The sequence below is a fragment of the Phyllostomus hastatus genome, unplaced genomic scaffold (genome assembly GCF_019186645.2).
Source record: "Phyllostomus hastatus isolate PE091 unplaced genomic scaffold, TTU_PhHast_1.1 phas_contig_17, whole genome shotgun sequence".
Taxonomy (NCBI): domain Eukaryota; kingdom Metazoa; phylum Chordata; class Mammalia; order Chiroptera; family Phyllostomidae; genus Phyllostomus; species Phyllostomus hastatus.
This window is the reverse complement of record NW_025333664.1, coordinates 29,513,981-29,529,064: the sequence shown is the minus strand read 5'-3', so window position 1 is coordinate 29,529,064 and position 15,084 is coordinate 29,513,981. Positions and strand designations below refer to the sequence as shown.

Sequence of the window (15,084 nt, the reverse complement as noted above, 5' to 3'; positions counted from 1 at the left end):
AGTATTCATTTACATGGTTCTTCAAATCAGGCCAATTTATGAGAAGAAAATGATGAGGCATTTAGCCTAAAGATTCAATTCCATGTTGAAATATGGCAAAATCCTCTACCGAATCACAGAATTCTCTTAACTCCAGTGTCTCTTTTTAAAATAACTTCCCAACAGAATTAAGAGAAAAGCAGAGCTATAAAATAGTCTTAAAGACTAGTTTGAGTGGAATCCAAAAAAATATGTAGGAGAAAGAAAACCCTGTAATAGATTTGATGAAATTTTACTTTTACATTTTCTTTTTATAGTCACATGTTTTATTTTCATTCTGTCTTGGAGAAAGTAGGACAGTAGGTGTGATAATCACAAAGGATATTATGATACTTTAGCATTAAGTAATTAAGTTGATTAAGAGTTGAAATAAAACTCCTTGATGGATTAAAGGTGTGAAATGTGTCTAGTAGGTTTTTTTGTTTTGCTTTCCATATTGTCTTTTTATAAATTATTTGTTTTTGAGAGAGAAGTGGGGAGGAGAGAGAGAGAGAATCTATTTGTTGTTCCACTTATTTATGTATTCATTGGTTGATTCCTGTATGTGCCCTGACTAGAGATCAAACCTGCAACCTTGGCATATTGGGATGATGCTCTAACTGACTGAGCTACTTGTCCAGGGTGTCATAATTTCTTAATTTGGGTTCTCACAGAGACAGACCTTGAGAGAAGAGTATACTGCAAGTACAGTTTCTTGGGAAACTACTCCCAGGAGATACCTGTGCTAGTGACGTAGAGAAGGGAAATAATTCAATGATGGGTATGTTATCAAGTGAGTTACCCTTATGAGCAACTGGTGCTCAGTCCTGCTGGGGAATTTCATAAAACTTTGTAGAACATGCCTCTGAATTTTTCCAAATGAAAGGCAAGAAAGCTGATGTGTTTACATAACTCACTTTCCACCTTTGGCTAAAGTCTACCTTCAGGGTCACTATTTGACACTACTGCCTTGCTGTTCAAAAGGGGTCTGTGAGTTTCCATGAAAAATACAGTAGAAAAATACAGGTATTTGCGCTAAGGAGCCTTCTCCATGCTGAGGCAGGACATCCTTAGTGCAGCACTGTTCAAAAAGTTTCATGTGAGTTGTTCATGTATGTCACTTTAAATTTTCCAGGAGTTACATTAAGAAGTAAAGACACATGTGAAATGAATCATAAGAATACATATTTTAAGCTGGTATATCCAAAATATTATCATTTTAACATACAGACAATATATACATTATTAATGCAGTATTTTTTTGCCTCAAATCTTTGAAATTTGGTGTGTGGATTTTACATTAAAGCACATCTCACATATGAGTTCAAACTAGGGACTTTTCAAGTACTTGGTAGTCTCATGGGGCTAGTGGTACTATATCAGGCAGTACAATTTTAGGGTTGTCTCTGTGTTTGACTTACTGTTTACTATATTTGGGGGCATGTGTTATTTCCATTTGTCCTAGTAACCCCACAAATCAGTTTCACTCAGTATGTCAAGGACCCAAATACGTGGAATCAAATTGTGGCCCAACTGATGCTTTCTTTTCTCAGGTAGATTATTCTGATTTCTGAGGACATAAAACCTGGGAAATGCTGTCTTCTGCTTATTTCAAAATCTTGAATATTTTAAATGTCTTCACAAATGTGTTTGCTGCTCTTTTGTTAATATATCAGAGTAGACTTTCACTCATAAAAATTAGGTCATCATTTATTCTTTTCTTTTTTAAATTGACATATAATTGACATAGAACATTAGATTCAGGTATCCAACACAATGATTTGATACTTGTGTATCACACATTGTACTTTTTTTTCTTGTAATGAGAACTCTTAAGATCTACTTTTTAAGCAAGTTTTAAACATACAATATTATCGACTATAGTCACCATGCTGTATATTACACTATTCACTTTTCCTGTCTCTCTTCACCCACCAAATATTTATTGAACAGCTTTTTGGGGTCAGGTACAGTTAAAGGCCCTGTGGCTCTACTGTAAAAAACCCAAGACTTCGTCTTCATAGGGTTCACATTTTGGTGGAAAAGGCTGCTGGTAAACAGAACACTATGTAAATAAGTTCCGTAAGAACAGATTTTTCTTTATGACTTTAGCTTTTTAGAGCAGTTTTAGGTTCACAGCAAAATTAAGAGGAAGGTACAGAGATTTCACATATATCCCCACGTGTCCAGTCTCCCCATCATCAATGACCCCCACCAGAGTGGTGTTTACATTTGTTGCAATTGATGGACCTGCATCATAATCACCGAAGTCCATAGTTCACATTAGGAAAAGCAGACATTTAGCAAATGTTTTTACAGTGTGTTATCAAGCTTTATCTTACTTTAATCAAATGCCATGTACAAAAATCACATGCCATATGTAAAAATAAATAAGATAGTGGTTATTTAAAATTCTCTTTTAAAAAAAGGATTCCTCACTTTTGAGAACTTTTCACCTCAGGGTTCCTTTAATTACAGAGATCCTTGATTTAGATTCGTTCTTTGAACTACTGTAATTTACAGGGGACTTTTCAGGATTTACCTATCTTGTAAAGTGAGTTACAGTAAGTTTGGTTAGGAAGATGTTTACACTGCTGTATTTTGCATCCCCGGGTGCCTAATTTATGGACAAGTCCCACATCATACTTCCCCAGGGCTGTCAGATGCATGGGTGAACCACTGACTATGCCATCTTCCAGGGTAAACTTTAAGGACTTTTGCAAAATAGCTGCCAGCAGGGCAGGTCAAAGACTTTCCATTTGCATGTTTCTAGTCGAACCCTAGTAGGTATTTATTTGAGCTGCTGATGTGAACAAGGCTCTAATTTCTGTATTAATTAAGGTTGTCTTATTTATTGAGTGGAAATGTGAAAGCATTTAATAATTTAAAGACTTGATGATTTTGAAGCATAATTGACTTTTGAGGTTTCAGACACCAAAGAGAAGAATGTTAACTTGAAGCAAAGGCACTTGCAAAGATTTTACTGCAGCTGAATGCATATGCAGGATATTTCTGGAGCTATATCATGTTAAGATTCTTTCAGTAGCATTTAACTGGCTGAGTGTAATAAAATAGAGTGTTTTATTACATAATAATTGACTCCAATGGATGTGGGTATTTCATTTGATTATTGAAGTAATGCTAATGTAACTGTAGTTGAAAAGATTACATTTACTTTTTAAACCTCTTTAACACATCAGATTAGGTCAGTTGGTTCAGTGCTTGAGATCATACATTTACTTTTCACAGATTTAATTTTCTGGGATATGTTGCTTCCTGAAACTTCTTAAACTATTTTCCAGTGGACAAAGGTGGTTATTGAGTTCCTTTCTATACATCTAATTTCTTAATTTTTCAATGTAACTAAAATAAAAACTGATGCTGTCTATTTTTAGCAATAAGAAAATTATTGGTATGATTGTGTGACTAAGAGAGTTGATAGAAGATGAGCCTTGGGCTTTGCAAACAGGCAGGAGCTGAGGACATTCTTGGGGTGCCTTGGGTTGGGGTCCTTTGAAGCAGAGCCTGCAATGGGATTCTTGTGCAGATGCCCTACTGAGGGAATTTTCTCTGGAGAAAGCTGTAAGGAAGTAAGAAGAAGAAGATAGGGAAGAAGAAGGAGTCAAGCAAAAATAAGGGTTCAGGGGAAGGTGAGTCTCAGCTTGATTCCACAAGGAGTTCTGGAGCTTAATATCGTCAGAGAATTATTCCACCTTGAGACAGAGGGCCAGGCTTTATGCACCTGTATCAGTCAGTCATTGGATAGGGACTGCCTCAGGAGGAAGGGCAGCCTTCCCATTAGTGAAGTCTTGCTGAAGTGGCTCTCTGGTGGAAAGAGTTACCAGGTTTATAGCATTTGCCGATTTCCATATGGTAAATACTCCCATCATGGCCTCTTTCAAGCTACCAGTGTGAAGTGGCTGGATGTGGAGTTGAAAAGGAATTTCACAATAAGCTCTTACGAATCACTATGGAGCTGGCTCCAGGAAATCATTGCTCCCAGGCACATCCTGGAGAGGGGATTCCTGTCTGTTGAGGGCAGGTCTTTGGGAAAAGGGTAGCCTGTAAACTGTTATGACAGCAACTGGGAATAGGTACATTGGCTCATGAACAAAGATCTGGGAAATATCTGCTAGAGGCTGATGAGACGTAGGGAACATGGTGAGCATCACACAGTAGGAACAGGACTGTCAGCAGGCAGGCCCCCACTGCTGTGGCCACTACTAACTGCCATTGCATCACTCACTCAAAATGCAGAGTCCTTGAGAAAGTTTAAGTTGGTCCTACCTGAGGTACATGCCCCCTCTTGTTGTACCAGGAAGGTATAAGGAAAGATTTAGTCCACTGTGCTTCAGTAGTAGAAAGGAAACACTATGAAGACCATACAAAATTGGGGGGAGTTGTAATGTCCCCAAAGGACCCTAGAAACACACACTGAAGGAAACTGGAGCCTACATAGCATTATCAACAAAAAACATCTAGCCTAAAAAAACATCTTAAAAGAGTTTATTTGAGCCAAACTGACAATAATTGCCAGGAAGAAAAATCTCAATGGATTGAGAAAATGCTCTGGAGAATGTAGTTTTACAGCTTATTTTATACAGTAGAATAAAAGGCAGAGATGTAAGGGGGTTACATGAAATTCATTGGTAGTAGATTAGGGAGGTGGGAGAAAGCAAAGTGGAGAAATTTGTGAGATTGGATGAAGAATAAAATGGAGAGACACATGCTTCTTTTGCATTGCTGGGTGCAGGATAATTAGTTAACATTTACAGAACATAGGGCATGGGAGCAAGATAACCATGAAAGGTTCTTCAGGTTTGTGTTCTGGTGGGAGATTGTACCTTTGAGGGGAAAACGAGGATTACTTTCACATTCTAAAGGTATGCTCTCTTAGATGCAAAAAGATAATAGACAAGCTCACTTGAGGTAAAGACTGACCTTTGTCAAGGAAGCTACAGGCCAGGCCTAGGATGTGACTCCCCACCATGACTCATTTTTAGTGAGGAATTTTTATGTTTGGACCATCCTGTGTGGTTACTTTCAGTCTTTGAGTTTGTAGGCCTTCCATATCAGCCCACCTTGAGCTTGTCAGGTTTAGTATGTGGCCTCTTCTCTTGTCCACAGAATTAATGGCAAGTATTTAGTACATATGGAGAAGTTGGCAGAATTGTAACATAAGTAACTAGCATTTATTAAGTATATTTTATGTATGCCAATAATTATTTGCCAGCAGTTGTTTCAGCTACTCACTATACTGCGGCAGAAACTGTTGGTTGCCTCCCCACTAACTTTTCTGCCAAACTTCCTCCTTGGTGGCAGAATCCTACTACCATTATAGAAGCCAAAAAAAAAAAAGCCAGATGTCAACTTTCCCAGCATCCTTTGCACATAGGACATAGACACAGGACCCAATTCTGACCATGGGTTCTGAAAGGAGGTCTTTTGGGAAGTGAGCCTTCTGGGAAAGAGTTACCTTTCCTATCAAGGAAAACCCCAACACCTTTTATTCCTGCTCTAAATAAAGTCACTTCAGAACATGATGCTTTGGAGCTGTGTTAACTGTCTTGTGATAATGAGAGGAAAACCAAGAAAATCACAGGAAAGCTGACTCACAACCCTGACATTGTACTGTTAGATGAACTTCAAAACCACTTATTTGTGGTATCATCATGACATAAGACCTTAAACATGCCTATTATTTATTCTCCTTTTATATAGGTGTTCAGTTATTTGATATACTTGTTTTATGTTATTTAATATCACAGTATCCTGTAAGAGGTATATTCTCATTTTCATTTCACATATAGAGAAACTGAGGCAAAAATCATTAACTTGATGGAGGGATGACAAAACTTCAGACTTTTTGTTCTCACTCCAGAAGCTGAGATCTTCTTCTAGGCCACACTAATTTCTTAAATATTAGCATTTCCTATTGACTATGTTCTATACGATAAAGAGCTCTGTTCTTTTTCTTGCTTTGTTTCCATTGACATTTTCATTGGTTACTACCATGAAACCTGAGTTATCCAGGAATCAGTCTTGTAAGACTATCAGGCTGAAGGTGAGGATTATATCTCTTTAGGAATAAAACCATCCTGGACAGGAACAAAAGCACCCCTGACAATAAGGAAACAGCCTGTGGATATCAAATTGCATTAGAAGAGCTCCTAACAAGAGTATGGGCAGCCACTTCAAACTCAGTGCAGATCAGCTGTGATCCGGGCAAGAGAAATGCTAATTCGTAGAGAGTTTCAGGTTTTAGAGTGAAGAGACCTTCAGTGTTGAGTACTTCATGGTTAAAATGGGAAGGTATTATTATTTGGCGGAAAGGCTCTCACTTTTAAAGAAAACCCAGTATACCAGAATGGCAAACTACTAGATCAATCCAGCAATCAGCAAACCTTTCTATGCCTGAACACCAATCCCATAACTGCTGCTCTCTCTCCTTTCACTTTTGTTCTTGGTTAAGTCTTCACTGCAGACTTAAAAACCTTCTCTTTCCTTTTCTATGACAGCCCAGGTTATTTCGGTGGAACCAGGGCAACAGTTACTTCCTCCAAGCACAAACCCAAATATAGTGAAAAAAATTAGATAACATATTGGTGATGACAGTTGATACACGAAAATAAAAAGTCATTGGAGAAAGCATTGCTAGACATGTGATTGAAACATCTGTGGTTAGAACCCTTGTCACAGCAGAAAAGGCATTCAAAGGCTGATAGGGATGTTAGGTGCTCACTCCCACACCAGCTGATCAATAGGTCAGTACTCCCGTCCATACCCTAAGATTATGCCATGACTCCTTCATCACATCCACTTTTTCTGCCTTCAGGGAAGTTGGTAAGTATCTAACTTTTTCTATCCCCCTTTTGTTTATTTTACATGAGTCTATGGTGAGGTTAAACTGAGATGAGATTCTTAGACTTTGAGACTTGACTATGGAATTTTCCTTGACTTCATGTTGCATCCCACATGAATAATTAATGGATGGAAAAGGTAAAAGACTGTGAGCATATCTGTTTTCTAGGCATTATGCTAGGTGGACTGGTGTGGGGAGAACCTAAAGAACTCAGGGCCCTCCTCTTTTGGTTATAGGTGATTAAACTGGTCAGAGAGAGGAAGGGACCTGTCCAGGTGCCCATATGGCCCAAGCGCTCGTCTCTCTGGTCCTTCTCCTATGCTCACTCTTCTACAGCAGTCTGCAGACTGGCACTGTAACAGTGAAATGCTGGCTCTCTCTGACTCTGTCTTAATTCTAGCCTGCATTTCTCCCAGGGCCTTCAGGCAAATAGCTCCTGCTACAGGTACCCCCCGCCCAAAGAATTACAATTTATTTATTAAAAAATGCATATTGCCCTGGCTGGCGTAGCTCAGTGGATTGAGCTCGGCCTGCGAACCAAAATGTCGCAGGTTCGATTCCCAGCCAGGGTACATGCTTGGGTTGCAGGCCATAACCCCCAGCAACCGCACATTGATGTTTCTCTCTCTCTCTTTCTCTCCCTCCCTCCCTCCCTCCCCTCTCTAAAAGTGAATAAATTAAAAAAATCTTTAAAAAATGCATATCGATTTTTACATATTTAAACTTCAGTCACTTTCAAAGTACTCTCTATTTGATGCAGTACACCTACTAAGACAATTTTTCCACTGCTCAAAACGGTTTTTGAACTCGTCAATTGTAAATCCCTTTAGTGTTTCTAATAATTGTTGTTTCACCTCTTCCACATGGGCAAAACATTTCCCTCTGAGGACTTTTTTCATCTGGGGAAATGAAAAAAAAAGTTGCTCGTGGAGATATTGGGTAAATAGGGAGGGTGGAGCATGGAGGTCATGATGTTTTTGGTCAATAACTGCTGAACACTCAGCAGGGTGTGGACAAGTGCACTGGTAAATCACCCATCATGAAATGGGCAAATGCTTTGAAAGAGTCTCTAAAAAAAATTTCCTGAAGCTGAACACAGCCTCTCACAACACCAACTGGTACACTGATACAGATGGGTTCCTAGAACACTCACCTAGCGGAGGAAGCCTGTACTACAAGGGGCCTGCCCTCCAGAAGATAATTCTGCTTTTTGGGGATCCTCCTCTCATATGCTAATTATTAGATGAATTTTGCTTGAGGCTTGAACGTTTGCCAAAAATCTGCAGAAGCCTCAAGGCTGGACTCATATCAGCATGGGTCAAGGGACTGGAGGGGTAGAGGAGACAAAGAGATTTAGGGATTTTGTGCTCTTCCTGGGATTTCTGTTGGTGCCTGGGTGTCATGCCCCTCCTGCCCTGCCCGTTCTCCCTTCCTCAGACAACAAGAAGTCTGAGTTATGGGCCTCTTAACTGGATTTTGGACTTGTGCAAGCTTTGAGGTCATTCCCTCAGGTTCTTGAGTTGGTGCCTTTGTTTTATGTTTTGTTTTGTTTTGCTTTTTAATTTCTTCCATGGGAAACTCAAATGTCTCCCCAACATTTAAAATAAACACATTAAGAGGTTTATTTAGGTAAATGGCCCCTAGTGGACATTCTCTTTGGATGGAACTAGAAGACAGGTAATTTTGTGTGGTGTCACCATGAGCACCTCCAGCTGTATTAGTGCCATTGGAATAATAAATCTGATATAGTGGTGCCTGTGGGGGGAAAAAAAACAACTCCTAATTCTTTTTTAAATAATTTTTTTATTCAAGTATAGTTGTCTCCATTTCCCCCGACCACATCCCCCCACCCCACCCACCCCTACCTCCCACCCTTGAACCTACTCTCTTTAGCTTTGTCCATGTGTCCTTTATACATGTTCCTTGAAAGCCCTTCCTATGTTTCCCCCCATTATCTCCCTCCCCCCACCCTGATTACTGTCAGTTCTTTTTTTCAATGTTTCTGGTTACATTTTGCTTGCTTGTTTTGTTGATTAGATTATAGGTGCCTTCTTTATCAATAAACTTTTTCTTACTCTAAACTGTGATGCTTGTTGCTTTTAAAGAGTCAGGCACACATACCTTGAATCAGTAATAGCACCTATTTGGGACCATTTTTCAACAGGCCTCAGCAAAATCTGAAAAATATGGCATGTTTTTCATGATTTTTTAATTGGGAATTCCACTTATGGAGTATCACCTTAAGAGAAGCAGGGGTGTGTGTGTGTGTAAAATGTCCTTTGTGGTAAAATAGTGGATAACTCTGATAACTTACACCTAGAATTTTTTAAAAATACATACTTTTCTGTGAAATGAATATATACCTTTTTTTAAAGATTTATTTATGTATTTATTTATTTTATATTTAGAGAGGGGAAGGGAGGGAGAAAGAGAGAGAGAAACATCAATGTGTTGTTGCTTCTCACATGGCCCCCACTGGGGACCTGGCCCGCAACCCAGGCATGTGCCCTGACTGGGAATCAAACCTGCAACCCTTTGGTTCACAGCCCGTGCTCAATCCACTGAGCTATACCAGCCAAGGCTGAATATATACTTTTAAAAAATATATACTTTACTGTAAACAGCTGCAATTAAATGAAAGAACAGGAATTTATCACACAGTGGTGAGTAAAAGTGGGCTTATAGTTGTAACACAGATATATAATACAATGAGTATGAATAATACAAGAATAAACTGTTTTGTGTAGTTACAATGGTAAACCTACTTTTGCCCACTCCTCATATTTCCTGGTCTGTCATACATCAATATAGACTTCCCCTCCAGTGATACATTATGATCAAGTGAAATGGCCTTTCTCTGATTATGATAAATATTACTTTAGGGCTACCTATATAATGAGAAAACAAATGCACATTTTCTTGAGTGGTTGATGTACTTTTATAAATTATATATTATAAACATCATACTTCATTCCTTGCTTTCTCATTGTAACAGTAGGTTATTGCTGTGTAACACACAATAGCTCAAAATTTAGTGACTTTTAAAAACCAGCATTTATTCAGGCCATTGGTCTGTAGGTTGTCTAGACAGCTATGCTAATCTAGGTTGTGCTTCTTTGTTTTCAGCTGCTTGGCTTTCACATGTGTGAGGTCAGCTGGAGATCATCTTGGGTTTGACTGGTCTAGGATGCCCTCTCCTGGTATTTTGGGATGAGTAGGGAGGGTCTCTTTCCAGGTAGTGTCTCATCTTCCAGAAGGCTAGTCAGTGTGTTCTCATGGGGGTGGCAGGGCTCCCAGAGAGAGTGGAAGCTACAAGGCTTTTTGAAACTCAGCCTCAGAACTGGTTCAGTATTGCTTCTCTCCCATTCAGTTAGCCAATGCAAGTCATATATTCAAGCCAGATAAAGAAATAGGGAAACAGATTCCACCTTCTGAAAGGGGGAGCTTCAAGGTCATTGCAAAGGGCTTATGTACAGTGAGGGATAGAAAAATTGGTGGTTATTTTTGCAGTTTCCACATGCTGATTCCCCATGTTGAATCAGTCAGCAATTCTTATCTGTTCGGTGGCTAAAATTTTAAAAATTCAATAACTACCACTAATAACTCTCAGTACCACTAATTCAAGCTACTAGGTCACCTAGGTCACCACAGCAACTCCCTAATTTATCTGCCTAGCTCCATTCCTGGTCATCTCTAATCTGCTCTCTACACAATAGGCATGGTGATAATTTAAAAATAGAAGTCAACACTCGTCAACTTCACACACTTAGAATGAATTTATTTTCTTTTCTATGTCTGAAATGTCCCACAGTGATCTGACTTCTGCCCAGCACCAGCCTTGGCACTTCCTATGAAGTCCTGGAGCACATCAAACTCATTTTGTCTCAGGGACTTTGTAACTGCTGGACCCTCTTCCTGGTATGTTCTTTCTCTAACTTTTCATACTTATTTCTTCTCATTCAACCACATCTTGTAGAGGGTCCTTCCTTAACCACCTTTGTCCAGTAGGACTCTATCTTCTTAGCAAATTGCTTTGTGTACTTCCTTAATAATACTGTTTGGTTTGTTAATTTACATGTTTATTGACTATCTCTTCTACCAGAATGTGCTTTATAAAGTCAAAGATAGTATCAGTTGTTCACAGCATTGTACATAGTAGTCACTTAATAAATGTTTGTTGGTCTCCTACAGAGAAGAACTCCTACATACAATTTTTGCCAAATAACCAAACCAAAGAATATTTATAACCTTTTTAAAAAAATGTGTAGTTTTATGGCTATACATTGTTATACATCATAAATATTGATCATGACAAATGATCTTTTATTATGGAAATGGAATCAGGATGGTCCAAAAAATTAAAAGTGGAGCATCTGATGCTCCATACATTGTGATGACGTTTACAAAAAATATATTAGTATGTTGCTTAATTAATACAATGCAAGTAAACATTTTCAGAATGGGGTCTCTGGCAGATAAAGGCCTCAGTACTCAGAGACTCATTTCCCAAATGGAGAAAAGAGCTCTCTGAAATTGAATTTTACTCATGCTTGAGAGAGAAATGAAATCTCTCCATCATGAAAAATGGGTATCAGGTGCTTTTGATTTCCTTTTATCAGCTGCTAATCAGAAAAGGCGAGGGCAGAGAAGCAAGCTAATGAAGAAGCCAGCCGTTTCATAGGCAGTTGTATTGCAGGAAGCTTTGTGATTGTTAATGAGATGATGGCCTTGGGAAATACATTGTGAGAGGGAGAAATGGAGGAGGAAGTGGTATATTGCAAAGCCTCTCCCTAGGTGGATAACATCTAAATGTGTTCATGCTAAAATGTTTTTGAGTCATGAGAACTAGGTTTTGAACAAGAGACATCTGGTGTTTGGAAGCTGCTAGAGAACCTTTTTCCTTACAGGTCCTTTATACATTAGTAATGATTTGTATCTATACATTAGTAATTATATTATCTCTTTGCATGAATAGTTTAGAAATGCATTGTAATGTACGTTTATAATTTGGAAGGGCTGCCAATTGTCTGTAGTACCTTTTCTAGCTGGGAGAACTCCTTCCTTTTAGAGTCTGTAGAAGCCAGGGAAGCTCAACTCTCTGTTTCCCAGCCTCTTTTGTAGCTAGGGCATAGGCCTGTGTCACGGGCTTGGGCAATCAGATAAACATACCCTAGACTATGATGTAAAGGAGCAGAACAGGAGAAAATCTGTTTTATTGTAGACCTAGGCATTGGTAGTTGGGATTATAGACCAGTAGAAACTATGACCTGTGCCGATGGTGGTGGCTTTTCAAGCTCTGTGACAACACAAATTACGTCCTCATGGACAGATAGGGGTGGAATTCTAGTCATGGTCCCTTTTAGCTTCCTTTGCCTCTCCCTGGTTCTTTCTGCAGGCTTCCCAGCAATGTTATATTACCTGTTACTCTTTTAATAAATCCTTTTACTCTTCAGTAAAGCAGGGTCACTTTTTATTGTTTACAGATAAGAACCATGACTAACTCACTCCCAACGAAAATACTAACCATGCAATGAGTCCTTCTATATCCTCCTCAAAAATATATAGTCCCTGTGTGATTAGCATAATCATATGTTAATGTGTCCAGCACCATGCAAATAATGAGATTCTTATTTAGGAGGATTTAGAAGCTTTGTTACATTGGTTTCCCAATTCTTTTATTAAAATTTTGACTATTTGTTGTTAGATTCTCTTTAGTCAATGTTATGTTTCACTCTGTCTTTTAAAAAATATGTCACTTTTTAAAAAATCTAGTCATATTGAATAGAATTAGTCCATTGAACAATTTTCTGCTGAGCATGATCATTCTCATTGTGTTTGGAGGAGTAACAGAGTTAAACAGTTCTTCCTCCTCCACTGAGAGAGTAATTCCCTCTGATGGAGAGTATGGGCACTGATAAAGGTTAATGTATCAAGTAGTTGAAGGTCTGTGTAGCTCAAAAATTATTTGTTTATTTAAAATATTTTATTGGGTCCTTGCTAAAAACCAGAAATTATAAAGCACTGGTGAGTCAGAACGGATACTTGGGTAATTTTTGTTCAGGAAACATAACTTTCAAGAGTGTTGTACAGTTTAGGGCAGTGGAACCCAAGTCTGGCTCACGGACCTGTGCCATCTGCACGCCCTTCCTGCCCAGCAACAGACGAAGGCACTTGTGCCGGAACACCTGTCATTCATCAGCTGATGTTTCTCTATCTAGTGTGTTGCGATTTTTAAGAAACTGAATTAATTGGCATCTTTGTGCAGGTTCCTAATCTCGTCACTGATCATAACAAACTGTTTATGTTTTGGGGTACTTTGAGTAGCAGTTATTTTAAAAGGCTGGAAATAACAGGTGATTAGATCCATCTTTGGAATAGCACAATATGTCCTCACATTAACATTCATTTCAAAACAAACATTTAAATTAATACTTATTTTAGAGCCCTAATTTGTTATCTTTTTCTTTTCATAAGTGAACCCTACATAGGTGTTAGTACATACAAAATGCCATTCTGGATTTTGTTGGATTTACAAAAACATCAAAGAAATCAATGGTCATCAGGGTTCTTCAGCTGTGTAACTGAGAAAAGAACAATTTATACATTCAAATACCAGATATGGTCGAAAGCTTTGGAGTTTTGTTTTGTTTTTTTTGTTTTTTTGCTTTTTGGGAAAGAATTATAGCCCAACCCTGGCTGGTGTGCATCAGTGTATTGAACACTGGCCTGGGAACCAAAGGGTCACTGGTTCGATTCCCAGTCAGGGCACATACATGGGTTGCTGGCCAGGTCCCCAGTAGGGGGTGCGGGAGAGGTATCCACACATTGATGTTTTTCTCCCTCTGTTTCTCCCTTCCTTCCCCTCTCTCTCAAAATAAATAAATAAAATCTTTAAAAACAAGAATTATAGCCCATTAGAAAGCTCCATCTATACAGTATTTTAAATAAGTGTTTGGCAAGTTGACTTATATTTTTATCTGAGTTTTGTATATGAGTGTGTGAGTTAATAGTTCTCAATAAATCTTAAAAAATAATTTCCCCCTAATTAAGGGAGAATTGATGAGTATTTGTAGATAAAATACTTGTAATAATAAAATAAGATGGTGGCTTTTTTGTGAATAGCTGAAGGGTTATTTGTTAATATTTTTTCAATCATCCAGTCAAATAAAGCACCAAATATAAAAACTAAAAATGCTTTTGATCGCAGCTTGACTGGAGACAGCCCAAACAAACCTGTGGCGTCAGAGGGCGGAGGCGGGTTACGTTTGGAGGACCCTAGCGCGGAGGGCAAGAGAGAGGCTTCCGTGGCACTGCACATGCTTTAGGCCTGGGCTTTCTAACATGGCAGCTACCAGTAACCGTGGCTACTTAAATGTCAATTACTTAAAGTAAATACAATTCAAAATTAAGTTCTTCACTTGCACTAGACACCTTTGACTTGCTCAGTGACTCTGTGGCTAGTGTATTGGGCAGTTTGTAATTATATTTTATTGTATTTCCATAATGGCAGAAAGTCTGCCTGGAGAGTGCAGTATTAGATCGCAGACTGGGTTGTGACTGAGTGTACTGATGTGTCAATATTCATTGCGTTGTATACTTAAGATCTGTGTACTTTATCATAGTATTTGTCAATTTAAAAAGTATATAAAGAAAAAATTAGATATTTGGTTCTGCTGGCTTTTCCTCTTCAGCTAGAGGGATGTTTGTGTCATTTTTGGACAATGGGAAGCCTGGGCAGAGACTTAGTTGATACAGAGAAGATGTGTTCTGAGACTTGTACCGCCAGGGCAGAGGTGGCCCTCCGTGCATGGGCAGTGCCAGGCACACCAAGTAAAAGCGCACTGTCAGTCTTTGGAAGATCAGTACCAGAGAAGGGAAGACCTGCTGTCTCATGGGAGACTGGAAACTTTTGAAACACTTTTTATTAATGCTGGGCTTGCTCTTGTTTGAAAACCTTGCTCCTGCTTAATGCAGGTGATCTCTTTGTCACTGGTTTCTGGGGTGAGAGAGTGGGGAGGAAGCCGGGGCAAAGCTAATGAGAAAACAATATAGACAATTAAACCGATTCACAATTTCTTTTTTCTCGTGTTTTTTACATTGGCATTTCCTCCTTTTTTTCTCTTGTTTTTTTTTCAGGTTTTGAGGATTTCAGCAGAGTTAACTCACTTTTTCTTAATTTATTCAAAGCCTATCACGTAAAATGC

At 38.7% G+C, this 15,084-nt stretch overlaps 1 protein-coding gene across 2 annotated transcripts in view; it reads left to right on the top strand.

Moving 5' to 3' along the window:
- Positions 1–15,084, top strand: part of PAK5 (p21 (RAC1) activated kinase 5) — a 273,223-nt gene that overhangs the window by 70,578 nt on the left and 187,561 nt on the right. The window contains exon 2 of one of the 2 annotated variants that reach the window (XM_045833662.1): positions 10,692–10,798. The exons of the other annotated variant lie outside the window; for it this stretch is intronic. The gene's annotated coding sequence lies outside the window, so the exon portion shown is untranslated. The remainder of the gene's footprint in view (positions 1–10,691; positions 10,799–15,084) is intronic. 2 annotated transcript variants of the gene reach the window in all.